The following is a 24,320-nucleotide window of genomic DNA, read 5'->3' on the forward strand; positions in this document are numbered from 1 at the left end:
CACTTTTCCTGGATCATCTGTGAGGATGGATCCTTCTGAAGGTGGGAGTATTGAAAATGTACTGTAAAATCTGTGGGAAAGAATGCCCAGCTTATTCCATGCTATTTAAAGTCAGCCACAGGTAAAATCTCTTGTGAAGTTTTTTAGAGATGCTTCAGTTGTACTTTTAATCTTACTAATTTTCATATACAGAAGCTCTATTTTGGGGTCCGAAACAAAAACCTGAAGTATCCATTTAAAATTAAAATCACAACCAAGTGCAGATTTTGAAATGAAATATCTTCTCCCTCATTTTGAACTCTCAACTCCTCCCATCAGAGACAGAGCCTTTTAGATGAATGATTGGGGCTTATTCTTGTGTATCTATGTGATAATGCATTATTTTACTTTATAAGCCATGTGGTATTGTATGCATATAGTTAGTTTAACTCAAGGACCCTCAAATTATGACCCTATGGCCAAATTGGCCCACTGCCTTTTTTGGTGCAGCTTACAAGTTAAGAATGGTGTTTGCATTTTTAAGTGACTAAAGAAAGTTGAAGGAAGAATAATATTTTATGATACATAAAAATTACATGAAATTCATATTTCAGTGTCCATAAATAAAGTTCAATTGGAGGACAGTCCTGCTATTTGCATATTATCTATGACTAATTTTGTGCTTCAATTGCAGAGCTGACTAATGATGGAGAAGTGATGTCAGAGTGCTTTACGTTATGCTTGGCATACTACAAACCACAGTGATGCAGTTATAACTTCACAGCACTTTAAATGCTATACATATTGGCCTAGTTTGACGTTTACTTTTTATTACCAGTGTGTACCCAATCAAAACAAGAGAAAAGTAGACTTCAAATGTCAAGCTTTTAAGGCACAGTTGTTGGCTACCGTCACATGGATTCAGACTCATGGTGACTCTCTGACCCTATGTGTGCAGAGTAGAACTGCTCTATAGGGTTTCTAAGGCTGTGACCTTTCAGAAGCAGATTGCCAGGCCTGTCTTCCAAGACACTTCTCGGTAGGTTTGAACCATCAGCCTTTGGGCTAGTAGTTGAGCGCTTAACCATTTTTGCCACCCAGAGACTCCTTAAGGCACAGTAGAGTGTGGATTATTTTGTTATTGAATTAGATGGCAAAAACATTGTGTTTATTATGCAGTGACCCTGTAGCTGTGCCAAAAGAATACAGTATATGTCATCATCCCCAGACATCATAATATTCCCAATTCACAGGAGAGTAATGGTCAGAAAAATAGAAAATTAAAAATGGAATATTTTATCACAGAAGAATGGGTTTAAATTGTTTTTTAATCAACACAATGGATATTTGAAATGAGTTCTCATTGATTAAATCAGTTGTATGAAGACATTTGGATTGGGTGAAATAGAGACATGCCCTACATTTAAATGAATAGGGTATAAGAAACCCACGAGCACGCATCCTTAGGGATGATGTCTGAGACATGATCCATATGAACAGTTCTGGTCCCTTCTGAAGGTAACAGACTCTTGCCTGAGCAAACTTTTCACGCAAGGTATGGTGAGATCACTAGAGGATGAGGGCTGTGATTTTATTGAGTTTAGAGCATAAAACTATAAACTGTTTAATGTCTGCTTGCTAATACATTTTTGATTAAGAAATGTTGTCTTAGTCATCTAGGGCTGCTATAACAGAAACACCACAAGTGGATGGCTTTAACAAAGAGAAGTTTATTCTCTCATAGTCCCGTAGCCTAGAAGTCCAAATTCAGAGTGCCAGCTCCAGGGGAAGGCTTTCTCTCTCTCTCAGCTCTGGAGGAAGGTCTTTGTCATCAGTCTTCCCCTGGTCTGGGAGCATCTCAGCGCAGGATCCTCAAGTCCAAAGGAAGCGCTCTGCTGCTGGTGCTGCTTTCTTCATGGTGTGAGGTCCACAACTCTCTGCTTGCTTCCCTTTCCTTTTATCTCTTGTTCTATTTTTAAGATAAAAAGTGGTGTAGGCCACACCCCAGGGAAACTCCTTTTACATTGGATCAGGGATGTGACCTGGTAAGGGTGTTACAATCCACCCTAATTGTCTTTAACATAAAATTACAATGACAAAATAGAGGACAACCACAGAATACTGGGAATCATGGCCTAACCAAGTTGATACACACGTTTTTTGGGGGGACATAATTCAACCCATGACAAATGTATATGTGGTAGAGTTGGGTCTGAGACTTGCTTTCATTTTAACTTGCTGGTGAGGTTGGAGGGATGAGGTAGGGGAATAACTGAGAAGATGCCATGTCTACCAAAAAGATCTCTCATAGTGGCGCATAGCCAAATTGACTTACGTATTTATCACTTTTATAAACCACTAACCTCAACTGGAGTCCCTGGGTGGTGCAAACATTTAATGTGCTCTGCTGCTAACCAAAAGGTTGGAGGTTCTTGTCTACTTAGAGGCCACTTGGAAGAAAGGCTTGGCAGTCTGCTTGCAAAAAATCAGCCACTGAAAACCCTTTGGACCACAGCCCAACTGTGACACACATAGGGTCACCGTGAGTCAAAGTCGACAACAACTGGTTTTTTAACCTCAGACTGCCTGCTATGGTGAGAATAAAAGATGCAAGCCTTCAAAAGGCATTGGAAAGCCATATGCCATCAAGATGTTCTCTGAACTGAGGTGACATTTTTAAGAATCTAATGGTGGCAAAAAAAAATTACAGTGGCTGCCCCACTAAGGTTGGTCCCTGGGACCAGATCTCATCATTGATCAGATCCTATGAGCTAAGACACCATCAGAAACCATCCTTCCAGGCCTTAGCAGATACCTCCTGACAACACGTCAAACCTCAAACGAGGGCACAGCTAGAGCTGATTATTTTGGAAAACCTGTGGCTGGCTATATCCAGTTATGTGTGATCACTGGTCCTTCCTGTCGTCCATCCCCTTCTGAGCTCTTCTCATTGTAATCTATGTTTCCTTTTCCTTTAGTGAGCCTCCAACTACACCCCTACTCTCCTCAACCTTTCCACTCTGCTTTATCTTCACTGAATAGTAAAACTCTTCTAAAGCTTCTACATCCTTCTCAACTTCTGTATCCTTCTCAACTGGATGTTACTTTTCTGCCCTCGTTTTCCTTGTAACTCAGGATGATGGAGCGTTGGTGTTAGTTACCTACTGCTGCTGTAACGCAAATACCACATGTGGGGGGTTTTAAAGAATAAAAATCATTGGCTCTAAGGGAGTATCCTTTTTGGTGATCCCAGGCATTCCTAGGCATTTCTTGGGTTATAGACGGTTCCTTACGTGGTCTATTTCCCCATTGTGTATGTCTGTGTGTATTTTGCTCTCTTGATAAGACACCACTCAGAAGGAATTAGGTTTAGGACCCACTTTGGTATGGCCTCATTAACAAAAAAAAAAAATCTATTTCCAAACAAGGTCGTATTTACAGGTCCAGGAGTTAGGACTTCAGCATAACTTTTTGGGGGAAAAATTCAATCCGAAACAGGCGGGGACCTGTATTTTTCACTAAGAGATTATTATTGTATTTCCCTATTGGGTCCTATGAGTTCGAATTGCCTCAGCGGCAGTGGGTTTTTTTTTGGGTTTACTCTTATGTAAAAATAACTTTCTCTCCGTACGCATGCCATCTGGATCTACCACCACCTCTCTCTTTTTAAATATTATCTTGTTGAGAAATACACCAATTCAACCGTTTCTATATGTACAAATGCAGCCATTTTCACCCAGCTTTTCTGAGTGGTTCTTTCCCCCATTAACATAAACTCACTGCCTCTAAGGTTTCTGTCTAATCTTTCGAGTTATTGTTGTCTCTTTGGCCCCATATAGATAGTTCTTAAATGTGCGTAATGCTAAAGCAAGACATTTTTTACTAGTTAAGCTACACTATTATTTGGTTTTAAGATGTCTTCGGGGATAATTTTGGTTAAGTTTTAAAGCTTATCTCAGGACAGTAGTTTCAGGGGTTCATCCAGCCCCCGTGGCTACAGAAAGTCTGGAGTCTATGACTTTCTCCTTTTTTTTTTTTTTTTTTAAGTAAGATGTTTATTTCTAAGATAAGGGTAGCAGAGAAAACTTATCCATAAAGAGAGGACTCCGTCTTGCAAAAAGAAGCTGAGACTAAGAGATCTCACAGTCCTCACCCCTTTCAAATTCCAAAATTTGAATATTAAGCCATGTATTAATTTCCTATTGCTGCTGTGGCAAGATACCACAAACTTAGTGGCTGAAAGCAACACAAATTGATTATCTTACATATAACACTTGTCTTAGAGGATTGGCCTTTCTGAGTATTGAATAAAGTGATCCATCAACAAAAGTGTGCTTGCAGAATTTTGCTCTCTGTTTTTATGAAAAAAGTCAATGGACAGGAATTCTAGGGGTCTGCTAGTTAGTATCAGCCCAGATAGTCCACCACGGTGGGTAATATGTTCAAATGAACGCACTGGCCCCAGGAATCAGACTTTAGTCAAAATTGTGTGCCTTCTTTGGCCTGAAGAGTCACATCAAAATGAGCTCCAGTATGCAATTGCTCCCGGAATGTTCAGAGCTAACACACACAGCGCCCGGAACCCAAGGATGACATTTCTGCAGAGATGCCAGGTGTACTTAGAACCAGTTTATAGGGCACTGTGGCACAGCATTATGAGGAAGCATACTCAGGGGAGGTGTTACATGAAAACAGGAGCTCCAAGCTCTAAGGGTACTCATAAGGTTGGGGATTTGGTAACATCGAGTTAAGTGGGAACAAGGGCAACTGTCAGGCTGTTTTTTAGGCCATTCAACCACCTTACTCTGCTTATGCCAAATAATAACCATCAAAGTCATCTATAAGAAAAATGAATATAAGCCCTTGGGCCAGTGGGGCAAAGCAGTGCCCTCGGCAGCCAGCTACACCCAAGAGAAACAACCCTTGCCCATATGAGAAGACTTAATTGACGTCCTTCACCTTGCAGCGTATCCTTTCTTTACAATTACCCGAGGCTGCTTAACTAACATGCTAGCAGAGAAAGTGAAATCGAAGACAAAAATACAACCAAAAATTACATATAGTTAAGCAAAGTCAAATATACTTTGACATATGAGCATCGGTCTTTTTCCTTGGTTCGCACAGTTAAGCACACTTTAAGAAATCCTCTCCTGTTTCTCTGTCACCTTTGTGGCCTCCTGTTCCTCTCAAGTGTTGATAATTAGAGCTTTTCTTAGGCTTTCTTATCTCTCTCTATACTATCCCCCAGCCTCAGCATCATCTATACACTGAAATCTTCAAAGTCTGCACGTCCAGTTCTGCCATAGCTTCAAACTAATATAGTTAACTATCCGAAGTCTCCATTTGGGTGTCTGCAGGCACTGAACTCAGTACATCCAAAATGCAACCGATTATCCTTTGACCGAAAAAAAACCTGCTCGTTTTTCTATGTTTTCTATCAGCCAAGTTGCACAGGTTAGAGAATTAAATATCCTGGAAATTCTCCCTCTCCCTTAACCTTCCTTCTCTGCCTCACACTGTGAAATGTAAAATCCTTTTGAACATACCTGCTTTTCTGTGTCCTCATTTTAGGTAGCTACCAGCCACCATCATTGTCACTTGAATTTCTGCAACACCTTCCTAACTGCTCTGTCTCCAGTCTTGCCTTTTCAGTCTACATTCTGTAGTCACTGATCTTTTACAAAGGAAATCTGATCACATCAATTCCTGACTAGAACACTTCAGTAATCATTGTTCTTGAGGTAAAGTTAAAAGTCGTCAACATGCTAACTGTTAAACACTTGGCTTTAATTTATGCAACTTCCCAACCACTCTATGCCTGATCTCTTTTGTCCAGGCCTCTTTGTATGCCTGGGAACACTGCTTCAGATTTCAATCCTTTGGATTTCCGCTTACATGCTGTTTCTTCTGGGAACTTGCCCTTGCCTCTCTCTGTGTGCATCCGTATCTCTTGTACTATTCTACCTTGGTACTTGTTAGACTGTATTGTAACTGCCTGTGGATGGGTATCCATCCTCATTAGCTTGTATCCAACGTGGGCAAAAAGGGTGTTAACAAATCTACCGTATTGAATGGTGCTTGTGCTGGTTCTGAGTTATTTAGTTTATTCCTTGCAGCCACCTGGTAAGGTAAGGACTTATCTCTAAATGATAAATGATGACACTGAGGCTTAAAGAGACTAAATATACCCAAGGGTACATAAAACCAAAAACGAAACCCTTTGCCATCAAGTCGATTCCGACTCATAGTGACTGTATAGGACAGAGTAGAACTACCCCATAGAGTTTCCAAGGAGCATCTGGTAGATTTGAACTGCCAGCCTCTTGGTTAGGAGCCATAGCTCTTAACCATTACACCACCAGGGTTTCCACAGGTACATAGTACACAGTAATAAGTAACTCAGTCTGGAGTTGAACCCAAGTCCTTGACTCTAGCTAGATATTACTAAATTATAAAATGGAGAAGGGAGGTAGGGAGGTTGGCGACTGGGAAGGAGTATTATCCAAATTTGAATGAGAATATATGGATCCAAGACATTTACCTTATGACTGTTTTCTAGTAACTTAAAGCAAAGTATGTGAATCACCATCAGACCTTTTCAGATACCTAGAATATACTTATAATTGTCTATGAGAATTGAAAATATCTGAACTTTGACACTTTCAGAATCTTTCAGGACATACCTTGTGCCTGATTTCCGTAAGTGAGAAATTTTTTTTTCCAAATGACTGTTGCAGGAGTGAAGGGGTGGATATTAACATTTCAGGTTTGCCCTGACTGAAGAAGTTTGGGTATATGAAAATCCAATGTAAAAGAGAGAGGATTTAGCGGAGGAGTCTGGACTTTACAATAGTAATTCTTGCCCAGAATTTTTTTTTTCACCTTGAGTTATGCCTGGACATCAAAGAAGTGTACAGAGATTTAGCAATAAGAACGTTTATTTCAGTGGTAGGAGCTTAAGAACAGCAAGAAGTTTGCAAAAAAAGCAATTGATTAATTTTTTTCCTATCCATATAGTATAGTATTGTTCAGACATTAATAGTGATGATGGAGAAGATAACACAAAATATTCATAATTAGTGGGGGAAAGCAGATTATAGAACAATATGTGCAGTGTTCTTTGAAAAACAAATGTTCACACAAAGGGTAAACTACAGAATATTTATAGAGATATACTCAAAATGGCAATATTTGGGGGATTTCTCTAGTCTTTTTGTGATTATATGAATTTTTAAAATTTATTTGGTAAAAAATATTACTTTTGTCATCATAAAAACTGTTGTTACACACATCTTTTCAGAAACATATTTGTTTGGGTAAAGCAAAAACCTGTAATTGGTTTCAGTAAATATAACCATCAGTCTTACTTAAATAATTCTAGTTTTAAAACAAGTCAACATGAGAGTTCAGGTAATTGAAGATTGAGCTAAAAATGATTTCAGTTAGAATGGGGCCTAATAGTAAAAAAAAAAAAAAAAAATTTGCCTTTATTCATAAAACATTTATAGACCTACTTGGTTGGAGTGTCTTATAGCACACATGAGAGAGTGACTGTAGTAATGAATAAGTGGACTGCAGACAATTCCCAGTAGTATATTGCAGTGGTTTTTCTTCAGGGCTCACCTGAAGGTTGTGTTTTAGGCAAATACCCCAACACTGCCCTCCTGTGGTTTGTAGAAACGGCATCAATGCTAAACAAAATTGAAAAAAAAAAACAGTTGTCATCACTCCTAATGATGCTCTCTATATAGAGTTCTCAGTGGTTGATTTTTTTTGGAAGTAGATCACCAGAGGTTTCCTCCAAGGCACGTCTAGGTGGACTTGAACCTCCAACCTCTCAGCAGCTAAGTGTGTTAACCATTTGCACCACCCAAGGACTCCGACAATGCTAATAAAGGGCCGATATTTCTCCTAGAGGAGCACTGGTGGCAGTTGGCTGCTAACCAAGAGGTTGGCAGTTTGAACCCACCAGCTGTTTCGCAGGAGAAAGATGTGGCAGTCTGCTTCCATAAAAATTACAACCTTGCAAACCCTAAGGGGCAGTTCCTCTCTGTCCTATAGGTTCGCCATGAGTTTGGTTCTGGGTATTTCTTCTAGGCTTATTACACCTAGGGTTTTCAAATTATAATGATTTTTTTTCATGCTTATAGGACTTTATAGAATATAGTCTTTTTATTTTATATGTGAGAAATCGAGCAGTTAAATAGCCCCAGACCCTACAGCTAGATATAGAAATGGGGCTGGAGTCTCTAGCCAATGGGAAATCCCTCAAGCTGAGATGCCTTCTAAATTTGGTTGCTGATACAGTGCCAGCCAAAGGTATTTGTCAGACATTGTCCTGAATTGTGGACTCAGTTATGCACCGGAAGCTCATAACTCATTGTTTTCTACTCTTAGCTTTCCATGGTGATTTGTAATACCTTAGGGATAGACGAATCTTGGGAACCTTTTCATTTATCCCAGTTGACGTTATATAGTTAAAATGTGCACATGATTAACTTAAAACAGTGTCCAGATAGTTTGTTACTGCTGATGAGATAACAAAGCTGACACTTGAAGGGTGTACCGCCTAGAAATACGCTTCTTATCCCTGGCTAATAACAATGGCTGAAGGGTAACTGGAAGCATCACTAATATCACTTACTGCAAACATATTTTCAATATTAAAAGGGCATACATTTTTTAAGTTGAGACATCTCTGAAATTTTTGAGGTTCCAGTTTCATTATCTGTTAACACCCCAAACTTAGAATTTTGGCCTTTATGTTGTAGATCTTTCTTGTTGCATTGGCTGCAGCCGAAACTATGAAGGTATTAATTAATGAGATAGTAACAGTTTTACAAGATACGGATATTTGAATGTCCCCTCTGTTGGATAGGAGAACTTTAATTTTCAGGACGGTGGCTGGAGGAAGAAGAACTCAACTGGATTTTGAACTGACTTATCAGAGTTCACTAAATGAAGCGTAGACTTAACGATTAATGCCACTAGGTGGTGCCTGTGACCTATATATGTCAGAGACAGAAGAACACTGCAAAAAAATAATGAGCTTTTTCTTATTTATTTTTGCCCCCATCTTCCAACCTCCAAGAAGAGGCAGTGTTAAAAACCAAAAAGTGAACTTGTGGAGCCTATGTGGCTATTCATTTCTCATTTTCCAATTTCCTTTGTTTTCTCCCGCCTTGGAAAAAGCGTTCACAAGTTTGGAACAAATAAATTTCCCCAGGAAGGGAGAAATTTGAACTTTTAAAAATTTACGACCAATAGCTCTGTTTTTTTACCCAGTACTTGTGTGTCTTGAATCAATTCCAACTCAGAGTGACCCCGCAGGACAGAGTAGAAGTGTCCCATAGGATTTCTAAGGCTATAAATCTTTGCAGAAGAAGACTGCCACACCTTTCTCCTGTGGAGCACCTGGTGGGTTTGAACCACCAACCTTTCAGTTAGCAGCCAAGTGATTAACCACTGTGCCACCAGGGCTCCTTTAATTATGTTTTTAGGAGTGATGAAATGACTATGTATATTAGTATATATTACTTGTATAATAAATCTATCCAGAAGGCATTCTAAAATCTAATATTCTGTTCTCTTTCTCCATGTTGCTTATGCCTAGTGATTTTTCCCTTCTCCTTTTTATTTTAGCCTTGGGGTGTATAGAATCTCTTCTGTTTCCAGCTTGTCAAGGCTAATTTTTTTAACCTTAAGGTTGTTTTTTCCAAGTTGGCATCTATCATATGTGGTTTTATGTGTATGTTTGTGCCACGGTATAACTAAGGTGAATGTCCGTGTATTGGGTTAGAAGGCAGACTTGGAAGCACCTTTGGAGATAGTGACAGTGGTTCCAGATCTTTGGTTTTCATGATGGATAAACTTTCAATCACAGAGAGGCTAGTCACTTTTTGGGCCTAGAGAGTTTAAGTAAAGTGCATATGGTCACATAGTCTATAATTAACAGAGTCTGGATTAAAACCTAGGTCAACCTGTCTCTAGATTCCATGATCCTTCTACTGTATCTATTCTTCCAGTGAATCTCAGTGGATTTTCAGTCATTTCACAGACCAAAAATCTGGGAGTCACTTTAGGGCTGGCAATATTCTACTGAGTAAGGACAATAAAACCACCCTTAAAATCCAAACTATCAGTCATTTCAGCACTGTTTCATTAAAAAAAAAAAAAGGTATTTTAACTCTAGGTAGAAAGGGTTTAATCCCAGAATCAATGGCAGTCTTTTTTTAAAACAGCTTTATTAAGAAATAATTCACATATCATACAATTCACCCATTTAAAGGGTACATTTCAATGGTTTTGGTATATAAACACATACATGCAACCATCACCAGTGTCAAGTATGAGCATTTTCATTGCCTCAGAAAGAAACCCCAAACCCTTTAGCTATTCTCTCTGGATTCCCCAGTCCCTCCTCCTTCAGCCCTAAGTAATCGCTAATCTACTTTCTGTCTCTACAGATTTCCTTATTCTGGACTTTCATATGAATGGATGTGATCTTTTGTGACTGACTCCTGTCACTTAGCAAAATGTTATCAAGGTTCATCCATGCTGTAACATGTATCAGAACTCCATTCCTTTTTTATGACTGAATAATATTCTAAGGTAAACAATTTCTTTTATAATGATCAGCAGAAAGCTGGTTCCTATGAGGTGGAGGTTAAAGATGTCCCAAATGTCCAACTTTTCCAAGCTGCTGTACCACTCCATCATTTCTAACATCAACTACTCCCTCTCCCCTCAGTACTCTACCTCCCGTCTTGGGGTTCTCTAACTTGCTGCAATGTCTCACAGAACTCACAAACTGTATAAAGGAAATGGCTCATGCAGTTGTCCCAAGCGGCAAGTCCCAAATCTGTGAGTCAGGCATAGGCTTCTCTCAACCCACGGGGATGCAGGGGCTGATGAGCCCAAACCGCAGTTCAGACCACAGACTGCTGACTCACAGGGCTATGAAGGCTGGCAAATCCCAGAATCAGCAGGTCAGACAGCAGGCCTCTGGGGAGGCCAGTTGATTACAAACTGGACACAGGATCTAGATGCAGAGAAAGCCTTGCCAGGACACACACATGTATCTTAGATGGAAGCCACACCCCAGGGCAGGGCGTAACTTTAGTAAGTGTCCAGCTTGAGTCATGCCCTACTGGGGCTGCAACCCAAGACACACCTTATACTAATCCTGCCTCAGCAACATGCAAAGGTCAGGATCCACAACACATAAAATGGAGGGCAACCACACAATGCTGGGAATCATGGCCCAGCCAAGTCGACACACAACCCCAACCATCACAGGTCCCATATTCCATATTTGCATAGTCCCACTCAGTCATTGTGTGTGAGACACAAAGACTGTGGGTAGAAGGGCCATATATCTGTTTTTTCTTCTTTTATTGTGCTTTAAGCGAAAGTTTACAATTCAAGTCAGTTTCTCACACAAAAACTCACACACACATTGTTATGTGACCCTAGTTGCTCTCCCTACAATGTGACAGCACACTTCTCTCCACCCTGTATTTCTCGTGTGCATTCAACCAGCTCCTGCTCCTTCTGCCTTCTCATCTCGCCTCTGGACAGGTGCTGGCCACATAGTCTCATGTGTCTACTTGGGCTAAGAAGCACACTCCTCACCGGTATCATTTTATGTCTCATAATTCAGTCTAATCATTGTCTGAAGAGTTGGCTTCGGGAACAGTTTTAGTTCTGGGCTAACAGAGAGTCCGGGGGCCATGTCCTCTGGGGTCCCTCCAGTCACAGTCAGACCATTAAGTCTGGTCTTTTTACTAGAATTTGAGTTCTGCATTCCACTTTTCTCCTGCTCCATCAGGGATTCTCTGTTGTGTCCCCTGTCAGGGCAGTCATTGGTGGTAGCCTGGTGCCATCTAGTTCTTCTGGTCTTAGGCTGATGGAGTCTCTGGTTTATGTGGCCCTTTCTGTCTCTTGGGCTCTTATTTTGCTTGTATCTTTGGTGTTCTTCATTCTCCTTTGCTCCAGCTGGGCTGAGACCAATTGACGCATCTTAGATGGCCGTTTGCTGGCTTTTAAGACACCAGACGTAGAAGGGCCATATTAGTTAATTCATTGCACCGCACGTTGTATGGCTATACCGTATTTCATTTATCCATTTATCCAGTGCTGGACATTTGGGTTGTTTCCACATTTTGGCTATTACGAATAATGCTGCTATAAACATTCATGTACAAGTTTATATGTAGACATGTTTTCATTTCTCTTGAGTATATAGCTAGGAGTAGAAGTGGTGGGCCTCAATGACAGTCTTTTAATTTAATGATTTCTCTTAATGATGATTTTCGCTACATTCTTCTCCCTTTTCAGCTGTGGCTAAGTGAGAGATAAACACAAAAGCTAAGAAGAGACAGTATAAGGTAAGCATAAAATAGATTCCATAATGAAGATTTTTATTCTGTGTCATTATGGGATTTTTATTTTGTCAAATCCATTGTTTCTGAACCCTATTCAGGAATTTACTAGTTGTTATTCAAGGAAAAGGAATAATATTTATGGTGTGCTTGTTCTATGATAGGCATTGTGATAGGTGTTTTGCATACTTATCCATCTTCACAGCAACCGGTTCCACTTTTTAAATGGGGAAACTGGGTCAAAGAGAGTTTTTTGCTTAAGGTCTCATGGTAAGATTTGTATGAACCCAGATCTGTATGAATATCATTAAATTTCCAAGTTTTCCACACACTGTTGACTTTCATCATGTTTAGTATTTTTTTTTTTTAGAGATGCGTGATAATCTCTTCTTGCCATTTGGAATTAATCATATTATTGCCCATATATGTCTACAAATTCTCCCTAAAACAAAAAACACCAAACACATTGCCATCAAGTCGATTCTGTGTCATAACAACCCGATAAAACCCAGTGTCTCATAACAACCCAATAGGACAGAGTAAAACTGCCCCACAGGGTTTCCAAGGAGTGGCTGGTGGATTCGAACTGCCAGCCTTTTGGTTAGCAGCCTGCCTTTAGCTGTTGTCAGAGGAGGGGATTTTTAGAAGCAGCAAAAAATAGGTTTGGTGGGGAGGGAAATATACCAAGATTAGCTACATTTTTACGCATATTAATAAAGGGGGTTGGTAGAAGATGTAGGACAATAACAAGTTTCATCTTTTAGAATCATTCCCCGTGTAGAGAAAGGACAAAAATTCCGGAGTAGTCCGTTTTCGCTAATATGACCACCAGGGGGAGCTCAACACCGTCAGAGTGTGTTGGTTTAAAAAAAAAAAATTTTTTTTTTTAGGCTCCAGTAATTTTTTTTTTTTAATAGTAGGGTGCCACAGTGTTCCTGTAATTGTGTCTTTTCTCTCTGCCTAGCCTTTATTCTTCAGAATGAGTCCACGAGGCCCCTACAGTCATGCGTCACCTAATGTCCGTGATACGTTCTGTGAAATAGGACATTACGTGACTTGGACGTTGTACAAACACCATATTATAGGCAGTTCCCTGGGTTATGAACGTCTGACTTACGGACAACTCGTGCTTAAGAACAGATTGCCATAAAATCTGTTATATTAAAAATTTGAGTTAAATACAATGGTTTGTAATAACAAACACATGCACTACGTTGTGACGCTTTTGAAAATATTGCACAGTTTGAAGTGTTTAAGTGTTTCATATGCCTAAAAAAACCCACTGCCGTCGATAGAAAGGTAAAATATATACTATATACTAAGACAAATATTTGACTAATTGATGCAAAATAAGAACTGTATGTACCTGTTCCAACTTACCTACAAATTTGACTTAAAGGCAGACTTAGGAGTGGATCATGTTCATAACTCTTGGACTGCGTGTATACAAGAAATATGAGATACACGTGTTGCGTGCTGGAAGCTGTTGGCATTCCCTATGTCCATTACATCCACTATGTCCTCTTCTCTGATCATAATTTCTGAACTCTATTATGACCTTGGATCCATGATGGTGCAGTGGTTGAGACCTCAGGTTGCCAACCAAAATGTCAGCAGTTCAAATCCACCAGCTCTTTGGAAACCCTATGGGGTAGTTCTTCTCTGTCCCATAGGGTCCCTATGAGTCAGAATCGACTCAGCGGCAGTGGATATTATAACCTTATGGAATCACAGACATATATGCAGTCGGATGTTGCCTGAACAGACATTATACGGTGCATGACTATATTTTGTTCTTTAATTGTGTCTTGTCTTCCAAACTTTTAATATGATTCCATGGAAAATGATTCTTTTGTGAAATTAGGCTATATAATATATATGAAGTATTGAACTTGTTATCTTGACCCTTGCTTCTTGGGGTAACGTTCCTAGAAATTTCCATGAAGAAAATGCTGCAGGATAAACATGCTGCTGGAATACTCCTGCCTTTCACCTCCAGCTCTCTCATTTATTTAGTCCCAGCTTGTCCTTTGAGCCAAATTTAAATTATTTTCTCCTTATTGAAGTATTTTTCTGGCCTTTTGATTCTCAGAGAACTGTCTCTCTAGCATTCAGGCCCTTATTCCTAATCCACCACTGAGTTCTGTTTTGCCTAGCACCATTAACTTTTTTTTTTTTTTTAATTTATTTATTTTGTTGTTGTTGAGAATATACACAGTAAAACAAATTCAACAGTGTCTACATGTACAATTCAGTGACACTGGTTACATTCTTTGAGTTGTGCAACCATTCACATCCTCCATTTTGAGCTGTTCCTCCCCCGTTAACATAAACTCAGTGCCCTCCAATGTTCATATCTAATCTTTTGAGTTACTGTTGTCAATTTGATCCCATATAGATAGTTCTTAAAAGAGCATAATGCTCAAGGCACGCATTTTTTTACTAGTTAAGCTAAACTATTGTGTGGTTTTAAGAAGACTTCAGAGGTTACTTTTGGTTTTAGGTTTAAAGATTATATCAGGGCAGTAGTTTCAGGAATTCATCCAACCTTCATGGCTCCAGGAAGTCTAGAGTCCATGAGAATTAGAAATTTTGTTTTGCATTTTCCCCCTTTTGATCAGGATTCTTCTGTGGACTCTGATCAAAATGTTCAGTAATGGTAGCTGGGCACCATTCAGTTCTTCTGGTCTCATGACAAAGCAGGCAGTTGTTTATGCAGGCAGTTAACCGCAAATTCCATATCCTCCTCCTGTTCCTGCCTCTCCTTCCTCTTTTGTCCAGGAGAATAGAGACCAATTGTTGTGCCTTGATAGACACTTGTAAGCTTTGAAGACCCCAGGCACTACACATCGAACTAGGAGGTAGAACAGAGGCACTAATCATGTTATTAGGCCATCAGTGGGGTGTTCCATATGAAAACATGACCCTATTCCTCCAAACAGAGGAACCAAATCCCATGAGGTTTTTGGTTGTACATAAGCCGCCTCAGCAGCTACTCCTTCTTTTCTTTTCTTTTTGTGATTGTTGTAAATATATCTATCACACAACTTTTGCCAGTTCAACCTTTTACAGTGTACAACTTATTGACAGCAATTACAATAATCAGCTGTGCAACCCAACCCTTAATCAATGCAAAATTTTCATCACCATTAATGTCTCCCTCCCCCCACCCCTAGTAACCACTAATAAGCTTTGTTCTCTATGTTTGTTTTGTCTTTTTATAAAAGTGAGGTCTGTCTTTTTGTGACTGACTTATTTTACTCAACATGTCTTCGAGCTCCATCTATATTGTAGCACGTATCAAGACTTCATTTCTCCTACTGGCTGAGTAGTATTCTACTGTATGTATATACCCCATTTTGTTTATTCATTCATCTGTTGGTGGGCATTAAGTTGTTTTCACCTTTTGGCTAATGTAAATAGTGCTGCAGTGAATGTCAGTGCACAAATCTCTGAGTCTTTGCTTTTAAGTCTTTTGTGTGTATAGCTAGGAGTGGAATTGCTTGGTCATATGGTAGTTCTATTTTCAGTTTTTTGAGGAACTGCCACACTGTTGCAACATTAACTTTTCAAGTGTTTTATTTCCTCAACAAAGTTAAGAGCTCCTGGAGGATAACCAATTGAAAACTTTTCTCCCCAGGCCACAATAGTCTAGGGGTGAAACTACAGTCTCAATGGCAGTGGCAAAACCTATTTCTCTGGCTTCCTCCTCACCCATTTTGTGAGACCCCTCGCTCCCCAGATTCTTCCAGACTAGCGCTGGTAGTCCTTGTGAGTTTTCTTTTATTGTTAGTAAGTCAGTCAGGGCGGCTGTCAGGAAGAATCTGTGCTCTTTCTTCCCTCCTGCTCACTGCTTTGGCTGCTGCTGGTGCTGCCAAAGGCGTCTGGAATCCGTGTTGCACAGATGGCTGGTGCTCTTGCTAGTGCTATTAACACCACCACATCTGCCCATCAAAGCTAGGGTCCTCTCCAACTTCCCCTGCAGATGTGGCTTCTTTGGCTTTGCTGCTCAGGCATCTGTGCTGCAAAGGTGATCTTGAAGGGGATATTACTAATCCTTACTTGTACCATTTTCTATTGCATAACTCAAGGTAATATAACCTTGTGATCATAAACTCTTACAGAAATCTTTTGCCAGTTCTTAGCTAAATAGCTGTTTTGATGTTTACCAGCCTTTATTTGCCTTTTATTTCTGAATAGATGTCTTTTAATTTTTTTTCCAACTTACAAAATAAATCCAAGCCCCTTGAGAAATTTTAAAACACAGAAACATTTTCTCTGTTTAGATGTGGCTATATGTGTACCTGTGTATATCTATGTGTGTGTGTCTGCAGTATGATTTGAATTTCTACAAAAGGAGACTATTACTGTGTATCTTATTTCCCAACAGTCTGTATCTACAAAATATGACCACATTTCCATTAAATATCCAAATAACAATGATTTGGCACCACCCTGACGGAAGAGTAGGAAGCCCAGTCTTTTCCCTGGCTTCTTTTTTTCCAAGTGTCCTGAAACTCCCCATGGTCACTTAAAGTCATACCTTAATTGTTTCTCCTCTACTCATCTGAGGCTGACTTCTGAAACTCGACTGCAGTTCTGAGGACCACAGAAACTGCAGTCCCAACCCCCCCCTGCAGAGTTCTGCCTGTGGCCTCAGTTGCCCCCATGCATTTTCTTACTGTAGAGTCATCACTCTCAGGGCGTTCCTGATTGCCTATTTCCTTTTGTCCTTGCTCCTGGTGACAGTATCTATGTATCCTAACTATGAGCTTTGAAACACTTCTTCTCAGCTTGATACTTAGTTGGGGCATCGCACAGCAAAACTTCCTAGTCCCGTGTGCATGGTTTTTGACTCATTTATTAATTCATTGACTTATTTTTTCATTCAAGAAAAGTTAAGTGAGCACTGGTTCTGCTAGGCACAGTGCTAGGAGCTAGATAGACATTTCCCTCATGGTATCCTTATAGGGCCTCAGGGTTGAAGAGCTGTGTTGGGATAGGTTTCAGTATTAAGTGCATGCTGATCCTGGAACCTCTGTTACTTTCAAAGACTGGGCCCTTTGCCTGAATTCTGGTGATTAGTGACTTAATATTTCTTCTGTGGGTGTCTTTGCTCAGTAACAACTTGTCTCATTGATAATCTGGGTTTGGTTTAAGTATATTCCCAACACCTTCCACCCTACTTCATCAGATACATTTTTATACCTTTGACTCTCAAGAGTATGGTTCTGTAACCCTTTAATTTCTTATTGGGAGGCACATTTTACTCCATTATGCATTTCCAAAAGCAGAAGGTTCTAGCCAACTCCATCAAGCAGACCTGAGCTCTAAATTCAACTGCAGTGTTGAGAGAGGGGACACAATTTCTTTTACCTACAGAATCTGAGCTATAGGCTCTGGTTTGGTTGTAATATCCTGTAATAACTATGTATATAATTTGGAATTCTTTTTTTTCTTCCTCTTTTTCTTAAACTTAACTTTATATGTAATAAGTGCTAGATGATGTCATTAAATGTTCCTTGAAAAGATTAATCGATTCAACAATATTTATGGAGTCCTTTTTTGTGCCAAGGAGTCCCTGGGTGGTGCAAATGTTAAACACTTGGCTACTAAGTGAAAAGTTGGTGGTTTGAATCCACCCAGAGGTATCTTGGAAGAGAGTCATGGTAATCTGCTTCCAAAAGATCACAGCCATTGAAAACCCAATGGAGAGCAGTTTTTCTCTGCACGCATGGGGTCGCCATGAGTTGGAATCAACACGACAACAACTGGTTTTGTTTTCTTGGTTCTCTGTGCCAGACATTGTTCTCAATGCTAGGCAATAGGATGAAATCATGAGTAAGACAGTCACTACCCTCATAGAGTTCACATTCTCTTAAAGGAGACAGACAATGGACAAAACGAGGAATGGATATGTGAAGTAATGTCAGGTGGTGACAGGTACAACAAAGAAAGAAAGGAGGGTAAAGGTAGAAAGTGATGGGGATGGTATTAGATAATGTTTTCTGAGAAGATCTCTTGAGGATATGGAATTTGAATGAAGTAAGAGAGTAAGTGAAGGGAAGTAAGTGAAATAAGCCAGTCATAAAGGGACAGATATTATATGAGAGCTATAGGCAGAGGGAACACAGATAAAAAACCTTGAGGTAGTAGGGAGCTTAGTGTTCTGGAGGAGCAGTAGGAAGACTTGTGTGGTTGAAGGGACCAATCTGATGGGGAAGGGGGGCAGTTATGAAATCAGGGATGTAGCCAGGGACCAGATCATGTGGAGCCCTGTAGACCCTGGAAAACACTTTAGATTTTAGTCAGGTATTTTGATTAAGACTATGATAAATTTATAAATTAATTTGGGAAGGAAATATAGTCTCTCAATATTTTTCTTTTTCCTGTATTCTTTTCTTTTCCTCCTCCTTTTTTTTTTTGCTCTTCCTCTTCCCCATTCTCCTCCTCCTCTTTCTTTACACTTTACAGTAAATATCTGTCGTGTTTTTTACATAGGTTCTTTCGTTTGTTTTGGGTTATTTCTAAAATACTTTATATATGTTTATGCTATTGTCAGTAGAATCTGTTTCTCTATTTTCCAATGCTTGCTGATACAGAGAAAAACTGTGAACATGTGTATAACCTAATGTTTAAGTACTAAATTTGAAGGGATTTTAAGGTAATTCACTACCACTTGCTTTTTGTTGGGGTGAACATGTATGTAACAAATAATTTGCCGTTTTAACATTGTTTACATATACAATTCACTGAAATTACTTTTTTTATGTTGTTCAGCAATCACCATTATCCATTTCCAAATTTTCCCATCACCCTTAACAGAAGCTCAGTGTCCTCCAAGCAGCGAGCCCCCCTTTGCCCCTCCCTCCTACCTGTACCTGGTGATCAGTAATAACCTTTGGTCTCTGTACACTTGCCGATCTTAAATATTTCATATAGGTGGAATCGTATGGCATTTGTCCCTTTGTGACTGACTTTCGTCTATGTTGTATCAGGACTTCATTTCTTTTTATGGCTGAGTAATAGTCCACTGTATATGTACCACATTTTATTTTTCCATTTATTTATTGATGGACTTTTAGGTTATTTCCACCTTTTGGCTACTGTAAATAGTGTTTCAGTGAACATTGGTGTACAAGTCCCTGTTGGCATATGTGCTTTCAAATTCTTTTGGGTATATAGCTAGGAATGGAATTGTTGGATCATTTGGTAATTCTATGCTTAATTTTTTGAGGCACTGCCAAATTATTTGCCACAGTGGTTGCACCATTTCATGTAAACAGTTTTAATTTTGCTTTCCAATATAATGACAATTTGGCCTTCCTATTTGCATAGCCCTTACCAGGAATCGACTCAACGGCACTGGGTACCAGGTCCCTGGGTGGCACAAATGGTTAAGTGCTCAACTACAAGGGGAATGTTGGTGGTTTAAACCCACTCAGAGGTACCTTGAAAGACAGGCCTGAAGGTCTGCATCTAAAACATCACAGCCTTGAAAACCCTACTGAGCAGTTCTGCAGTGTACACATGGGGTCACCTGGGGTTGCCATGAGTTGGAATCAACTAGACAGCAAATAACAACAACAACCGGATCAAGAGTGATATTGGATCTTTGAGTACTTATTATTTATGAAAATGATTCTGGAAATTTACTTTTAATATAATGTTATCATTTGAGGATATTTATATTTATCTATTTGCACATTAAAAGAATTTCCTTCTAATTAGTTAGGCTTTTTTTCCCTTAAGCATGGGTTATTGACTTACAGATTACTTTTTAGCGTCTATTGAGATGATTATATGGTATTTTTTCCACTGACTTATTAATAGATTTCCTACTGTTAAACAGTTGTTTCGCTCCCTAGAATCAATGCTCCTTGATTATGGTAGATGTCTGTTCCAGTCTGCTGTTTAACTTACTTTGCTCTTTATTAACTTGGCCTTTTAAATCTACTTAAGTAAGTTGATCTACAGCGTTCATATTTTGGACTCTCTTTTGTCACCATTTGCCATTCTGGTTATGCTGACGCCATAAAATGAACTGAACTTCTCACCAGTAAAGATGTTTGGTCCTAAAATCTTTTTTTTTTTTTTTCTTTTTATTTACTTTAGATGAAGGTTTACACAGCAAGTTAGTTTCTCATTAAACAGTTAATACATGCATTGTTTTGTGACTTGGTTGCCAACCCCACGACATGTCAACATTCTCCCCCTCTCAACCTTGGCCTCCCATTAGCAGCTTTCCTGTCCTCTCCTGCCTTCTTGTTCTTGCCCCTGAGCTGATGTACCCATTTAGTCTTGTTTTGTTTTATAGGCTTGTCTGATCTTTGGCTGAAGGGTGAGCCTCAGGAGTGACTTCAGTACTGAGTTAAAAGGGTGTCCAGGGGCCATACTCTTGCGGTTTCTTCAGTCTCTGTCAGATCAGTAAGTCTAGTCTTTTTTTTTTGTGAGTTAGAATTTTGTTCTACATTTTTCTCCAGCTCTGTCCAGGACCTGCTATTGTGATGCCTGTCAGAGCAGTTGTGATGCCTGTCAGAGCAGTCCACCATCTAGTTCTGCTGGACTCAGTCTGGTAGAGGGTATGGTAGTTGTAGTCTGTTATTCCTTTGGACTAGTCTCTCCCTTGTATCTTTGATTTTTTTCATTTCTCCTTGGTCTAGACGGGATGGGACCAGTGGAGTATCTTAGACGGCCGCCCACAAACTTTTAAGACCCGAGACACTACTCACCGAAGTAGGATGTAGAACATTTTCTTTATAAACTATGTTATCCCAATTGAGCTAGATGTTCCCCGAGTTGGTGCTAAAATCTTTTACTGCAGATAATTAGTTGATAATTCCAATCTCTTCCAAGTTTATTGATCTATCTGGGCTTGATATTTTTCTTAAGTCAGTTTTAGTTATTTATATTTCCCATCCCAACCATTCAGTTCATTGAGATTTTGGAATTTTATTATTATAGTCTTGTGAATATAATTATCTAATTAAAAAAACAACTCATCTCTTACTTTTTATTGTAAGGCCCTTCCTATTCGTGAGACTTGGGCATGAGACCACAGGGGCATGACTGGAAGACAACCTGAGAGACAGACTGTGGGCTTGTGAAAGAGCCCACTAAAACTGAGAGGCTTGACATACTAAAATGGCTGACACAGGTCTGAATCGGACTCCATTTTATCCTAGGCCCCTGCTTCTGCTTTTTACAGTACATGATCCGTGGCTACACTTTTGACCAAGGTAACTTGTTCAAAACATTCTGAGTTGGCCCAGCCAGAGTGTTGCAGGAAACAGAAGGAATAAGCTCTGGAATGGAGGAAACTATGGCTGAGGTCGAGTACCCCAGCCAAGAGAAATGCTTGATAAATGAGTCTTATGAGAGCATGTTGAATGTCAATCAACCAAATGTACCCCCATACTCTTCCCAACTCTGTACAGAGTTCTGCAAAACTGAGTAAAGGTTATATATGCTTATGCTCTGTCTTCAGAATGCAGTTTTGAACTTTCATTTTGGCACTGCCCAATTTGTAAATTTTTGAATCTGAATAAAACTCTTATTTTACAGAAATTCTGTTTCATTTTTGACAGGTGTGACTCAGTTGCCCTTCTTTCACCTCTCTTTGTCTATGGACAAATATGTGATATGTGGGAGGGTAGATTATTAATAAAAAATTAAGTTATTATAGAAAATGGTATCACTTGTTCACCTGCATTTCTAGGTTGTGGTTCCTATCTGCTACTTGTGCCACAGCTTGCTTTGCCTTAGAATGAATGACTTCTTTTCCAGGAAGTTCCCCAGTTCCTCCTAAAAATAACCCCCTGGTGGGCCCAGGCTCCAGGTCTCAGGACAATCCCAGGTATGTCTGAGTTTTAAAATATGATCTTTTCAGTTGAGGACATTACTGTATATATTAGATCTCATCAATATGACCCCAAAATGTAAAATGACTAAGGGTCAGAAGTTGTAGGGAGTTAGATTTGGGTTCAATATAAGGAAGAGCTTTTTAAAAATTTTTGTTTGGAGCTGGAATGGGCTTCTTCGTTTTATTTTATGGTGCTTTAAGTGAAAGTTTACGGATGAAGTTAGTTTCTCATGCAAAAATTAGTACACACATTGTTATGTGACCTTAGTTGCCCTCCCTATAATCTCCACCCCAGATTTCCCATGTCCATTCAACCAGCTCCTGTCTCTTTTTGCCTTCTCATCTCACCTCTGGACAGGAGCCACCCGTTTAGTCTCATGTATCTACTAGAGCTAAGAAGCACTATTTTCATGAGTATCATTTTATTATGTCTTATATTCCAGTCTAATCTTTGTCTGAAGAGTTGGCTTCAGGAATGGTTTCAGTTGTGGGCTAACAGAGAGTCCGGGGGCCATGTCTTCCAGGGCCCGTCCAGTCTCAGTGAGACTATTAAGACTGGTCTTTTTACTAGAATTTGAGTTTTGCACCCCACTTTTCTCCTGTTCCATCAGGGACTCTTCTGTTCCCTGTCAGGGCTGTTATTGGTGGTATCTGGGCACCATCAAGTTCTTCTAGTCTCTGGCTGATGGAGTCTCTGGTTTATGTGGCCCTTTCTGTCTCTTGGGCTCATATTTGCCTTGTGTCTTTGGTGTTCTTCATTCTTCTTTGCTCCTAGTGTGTTGGGACTAACTGACATATCTTAGATAGCTGCTCACTAGCTTTTAAGACCCCAGACGCCACTCACCAAAATGGGATGCAGAACATTTCCTTAATAAACTTTGTTATGCCAGTTGACCTAGATGTCCCCTGAAACCATGGTCTCCAGACCCCCGCCCCTGCTACTCTGTCCCTCAAAGTGTTGGGTTGAATTCAATAAACTTCTTAGGTTTTGGTTTAGTACAGTTGTGCTGACTTCTACTGTATTGTGTGTTGTCCTTCCCTTCACCTAAGATAATTTTTATCTACTATCTTGTTAGTAAAACCAAAATGTCAGCAGTTCAAATGTACCGGGCATTCCTTGGAAACTCTATGGGGCAGTTCTGCTCGGTCCTATAGGGTCGCTGTGAGTCAGAGTTGACTCCATAGCAACAGTTTTGGTGGCTGGTTTATCTAGTTAATGAATACCCATCTCCCTCCCTCCTGGAATGGGCTTCTTTGGATGGTTACCCTCCCCATCACTGGAGATACGTGAGGCTAAAAGAAAACCCAGAGAATTTACCACCGTGTTGTTCCTTGGGTCCCAAGGTCCTTAGCTAGCGTACCTCCTTCTTTCCATCTTTCAGAGTCTTATGTTTGTCCAAGGGTTTTAGTTGTACTTTGCAGGAACAGTAGGGAATGATTTATTGCATCTTCCCAGAAGCCTAAAAAATTTTTAAAAACTTTCCAGTGGCTTCTTGAAGCATATAAAATAAAATCAAAATTCCTATATCAGGCTCACTAAGCTACATCATCATCTGTCTTCTTTTTGCTTCCTTGACCTCATCACACATCACACTGACTTTTACTGACCTCTTTCTATCTTCAGCAACACCAATCTCTTTCCTCCCTTGGGATGTTAGTATTACCATTCCCTCTGCCTGGACTACCCCAGCCCTTTGTATACTAATCCTTCTGGTTTTTCAGATTTCAATTTATTGTCATTTCCTCAGGAAGGCTACCTGGAGGATAAAATCTAAAATCCCACCCACCCCCCCAAAACAAAAACAAAAATCAAGCCTGTTGCTGTCAAATGGATTCCCACTCGCAATGACCCTAGAGGACAGAGTAGAACTGCCCCACAGAGTTTCCAAAGAATCGCTGGTGGATTTGAACTGTTGACCTTTCTGGTTAGCAGCCATACCATTTAACCACTGTGCCACCAGGGTTCTACCCACTCATGCTGTATCACATCGCCCTATTTTATTTCTTCACATAGCTCTTATCACCACTTAACATTTTTCTTACCTATTTAGGTAACTGTTTGCCAATTGATGACGTCTCTCTTGTGCAAGGATTCT

The 24,320-nt window shown here is 39.8% G+C and overlaps 1 protein-coding gene across 1 annotated transcript in view; it reads left to right on the top strand.

The window, feature by feature from the left end:
- The first annotated feature begins 908 nt into the window (after positions 1–908).
- Positions 909–24,320, top strand: part of LOC100665526 (afamin) — a 109,156-nt gene continuing 85,744 nt past the window's right edge. Inside the window, 3 exon segments of the mRNA XM_023553361.2 lie at positions 909–1,018; positions 10,446–10,590; positions 12,319–12,368. The gene's annotated coding sequence lies outside the window, so the exon portion shown is untranslated.

This window comes from Loxodonta africana, chromosome 5 (assembly GCF_030014295.1).
Source record: "Loxodonta africana isolate mLoxAfr1 chromosome 5, mLoxAfr1.hap2, whole genome shotgun sequence".
Taxonomy (NCBI): domain Eukaryota; kingdom Metazoa; phylum Chordata; class Mammalia; order Proboscidea; family Elephantidae; genus Loxodonta; species Loxodonta africana.